The sequence below is a fragment of the Sinocyclocheilus grahami genome, unplaced genomic scaffold (assembly GCF_001515645.1).
Source record: "Sinocyclocheilus grahami isolate Dianchi unplaced genomic scaffold, SAMN03320097.WGS_v1.1 scaffold102.1, whole genome shotgun sequence".
Lineage (NCBI taxonomy): Eukaryota > Metazoa > Chordata > Actinopteri > Cypriniformes > Cyprinidae > Sinocyclocheilus > Sinocyclocheilus grahami.
The window spans coordinates 1337668-1341803 of NW_015505281.1; the positions used below are offsets into that span (position 1 = coordinate 1337668).

The following is a 4136-nucleotide window of genomic DNA, read 5'->3' on the forward strand; positions in this document are numbered from 1 at the left end:
TTCGGCGTATAGCCAGGGCGATCTGAGGATCACAGTGAAGGCTTCCCCGTCTAGTGCGTCTCCACGGGCCCCTCACTCCTCCAGCACATCGCATCCTCTGGTGTTATGTGATGAGGTGGCTGAAACCCCGGAAAGGGCGGGGTCTAGCATCTCATCCGGGCCTCCGGCAGATGACAGAATGTCGATCACTGCATCGGGCACGAGCTAGGCTCTGGAGATGAGGACTCGGCTGCGCTGCCTTCGTCAGGATGAGTGGCGTTGCCCGAGTCAGATCCAGAGCTGACTACTATGCTTTGCCGGGTCACCGAGAGCGTCGGGTTGCAATGGAAACCCCCTCCATCTCCCGAACACTCGAGGTTGGATGATTGGCTCCTGGGGGTGCCGCAGGCCGATCGTCAGTAGCCAACTCTGGTTCCATTCTTCCCGGAAGTGCATGAAGAAGTTACTAGATCTTGGAGGGCACCTTTTTCTGCCAAAAAAAGAGCTAGTGTTTCTTCCGTCCTCACTGCCCTTGATGGCGGGGCGGCTAAGGGGTATGTGGAGATCCCCCCAGTTGAGCGCGCTATTGCAATGCAGCTCTGCCCGCAAACCGCCTCCGCTGCCTGGCGGGGTAATCCACGCCTCCCGTCCAGGGCCTGTAAGTTCTCGTCTGCTCTAACGGGGAAGGCTTACAGAGCTGCTGGACAGGCCGCCTCCGCCCTGCACGCAGTTCTGACCCAGGGGTAATGCAGGAACTATGCACGGCGAAGAAAGTCACGGCGCGGTCCCTCGGTCAGACGATGTCCACCCTGGTGTGCCAGGAAAAACACCTATGGCTGAACCTGGCAGATGAGGGAGGCCGACAAGCACCGTTTCCTGGACTCCCCGATCTCCCAGACTGGCCTCTTCGGTGATGCAGTGGAGAGCTTCGCCCAGCAGTTCTCTGCCACGCAGAAGCAGACGGAGGCGATCAGACACATCCTGCCCCGGCGGCCCGCTGCTGTCATCACCCCGCCGCCGGTGAGGTGATGCTCCAGCTCGGCCTCAGCAGCAGCCTTCACACCGGCTGCAGCGTGGAGCTGGCAGCAGGAAAAGCGGTGCAGCCTGTCTCTGTCCCTGCCAGGCCCGTAAAGCACCAGAGCAAGCGGCGTTCCTGAGACGAGCGACCCGGAGACTCTGGATCCTGTTCTTCAGGAGATGGTGACGGCACCACTCCTTCCCTCGGAGGAGCTGGGTGTAGAATATTTTGTTTCCTTTTGTTTTGTTCCGCCAGTGGCTCCCCAGCCGGTGGTACCCAAATATTCAAATAAAAGAGCAGTTTCCTATTTCTCCGGATCTCAAGAGGGCGAGGATGGCAGTGTGCGAGACACGGCCTCGACACTCCCGTCCCCCTCTCCTTTCGCCAGTGGTCAGCAGGGCCCGGTTTGAGGACGCTATGCCTTCTCACGCACCCCCTGCCCAACCGTGGAGCCAGGTAAGTGTTGCACTGAGCACTCAGACCCCACTCCGGGACGCTGTGCCTTCCGGGTTGGGTCCCTGTGCTCCACCTCGCTGCCCCAGTCAAGTAAAGTCGCCTTTATTTATATAGCGCTTTTAACAATACAGATTGTGTCAAAGCAACTGTACAGCATTAATTAGGAAAATAGTGTGTCAATAATGCAAAATGACAATAGTAAACACTAATTTTTCAGTTAAAGGCAGTTCATCATTGAATTCAGTGATGTCATCATCCAGCTCAGTTCAGTTTAAATAGTATCTGTGCAATCAAGTCAACGATATCGCTGGAAATGAAGGGTCCCCAACTAAGCAAGCCAGAGGTGACAGCGGCAAGCAACCAAAACTCCATCAGTGACAGAATGGAGAAAAAACCTTGGGAGAAACCAGGCTCAGTCGGGGGGCCAGTTCTCCTCTGGCCAGACAAACCAGCAGTTCAATTCCAGGCTGCAGCAAAGTCACATTGTGCTCAACAGTGGACTCAACTGGTTCCTGTGGTATTGTCCCGGTGGCCGTTTGAGACAAGGTCTTTACTGGGGATCTGTCTCTGGGGCTCATCTAGTTGTCCTGGTCTCCGCTGACATACAGGGCTGTAGAGGTCCTCTCTAGGTGCTGATCCACCATCTGGTCTGGATACGTACTGGATCCGGGGGGCTGCAGTTATCATCTGACCTGGATACAGACTTGATCTGGTGGCTACGGTGACCTCGGTGACCACTGCGGGTATGTTGGTGGGTCCCGTAGTCCCGCTTGTTCGGTTCCTGGGGGCCTGGCTAGTGCTCCCCAGACTGTCTCGCTGGCTCATGAGAACCATCAGACTCGGCTATGTGATTCAGTTCGCCCGGTGTCCTCCCAAGTTCAGGGACATTCGATTCACCTCTGTGCCAAAAAAGGATGCTCCTGTCTTGCGAGCGGAAATCGCAGTCCTGCTGGCGAAGGATGCGATAGAGCCGGTCCCTCCAGCCGATATGAAGTCAGGGTTTTACAGCCCCTACTTCATTGTACCCAAGAAAGGCAGTGGGTTGCGACCAATCCTGGAACTGCGCGTTCTGAACCGGGCCCTTCACAGGCTCCCATTCAGGATGTTAACGCAGAAACATATCTTTCGATGCGTTCGTCTGCTCGATTGGTTTGCAGTGATCGACCTGAAGGACGCGTACTTTCATGTTCCGATCCTCCCTCGACACACTCCGTGCAGAGGATCTCTTTTCTTGGTATGGAGTTGGACTCTGTCAATCTTACAGCGCATCTCTCAGTAGAGAGCGCTCAGGCAATGCTGAGCTGCCTGGAGTCATTTCAGCACAGGAGGGTGGTTCCACTGAAACAGTTTAAGAGGCTCCTGGGGCATATGGCATTCGCTGCCGCTGTCACGCTGCTCGGATTGCTTCATATGAGACCGCTTCAGCATTGGCTTCACGACCGAGATGGGCATGGCAACGCGGTACTTACCGGGTCTCAGTCACCCCATCCTGCCACCAGACCTTCAGCCCATGGTCGGGCCTTGCCTTTCTTCGGGCAGGAGTTCCCCTAGTGCAAGTGTCCAGGCATGTTGTTGTCTCAACAGATGCCTCTGCCATAGGCTGGGGTGCCATGTGCAATGGGCATGCAGCATCGGGCACCTGGACAGGGCCTCATCTGCAGTGGCATATCAATTGCCTCGAGATGCTAGCAGTATGGCTTGCTCTGCGCCGCTTCAAATCGCTACTACACGACAAGCACGTACTGGTCCGGACGGACAACACTGCGACCGTTGCGTACATCAACCACTAGGGTGGTCTTTGCTCCCGTCGCATGTCGCAACTCGCCCGCCAGTTTTGGAGTCAGAAGCATCTGAGGTTGCTTCACGCCGTTCACGTCCCAGGCGATCTCAATCATGCAGCCGACGAGCTCTCACGTCAGCCTGCCCTTCCGGGAGAATGGCGACTCCACCCCGAGACAGTCCAGCTGATCTGGAGACGCTTCGGGGATGCTCAGGTAGACCTGTTTGCCTCTCCGGACACGTCCCACTGCCAGCTGTTTTACTCCTTGTCCGAGGGGACCCTCGGCACAGATGTGCTGGCACACAGTTGGCCTTGGGGCCTACGCAAGTATGCGTTTCCCCCAGTGAGCCTTCTCGCACAGACACTGTGCAAGGTCAGGGAGGATGAGGAGCAGGTCCTCTTAGTAGCACCACACTGGCCCAGTCGTACTTGATTCCCAGAACTGATGCTCCTCGCGACAGCCCCTTCTTGGTATATTCCTCTGAGGAAGGATCTCCTTTCTCAGAGAGGTGGCACCCTCTGGCACCCGCACCCAGACCTGTGGAATTCCAGACCACGTGTGGTCTCTGGACAGGACACGGAGGTTCTAGGTGATCTACCTCCAGCGGTAGTTAACACCATCACTTCAGCTAGAGCGCCCTCTACGAGCAGGGCCAGATTAACATAAGGGCTATGCGGGGTTAAAGCCCCAGGGCTCGCGGATTGAGGGGGCCTGATGTAATTGGCTGTGGAGGAAAGGAAAAGTAGACCTAGAACTGATTGGCCATCGGGAGCACCCGAGCTTTCCCGGTGTGCCGATTGCCGAAATCCCACCACACCCCCACATTTTCTGTGCTATTTCAGTCCAAAAGATATGAGTGATAAAAATGTCTTTGTACTCATTTACACTAGAGTTGCGGGTAT

General features: G+C 56.0%; 1 protein-coding gene across 1 annotated transcript in view; it reads right to left on the reverse strand.

The window, feature by feature from the left end:
- Positions 1 to 4136, reverse strand: part of LOC107588401 (uncharacterized) — a 16730-nt gene that overhangs the window by 8385 nt on the left and 4209 nt on the right. The window lies entirely within an intron of this gene.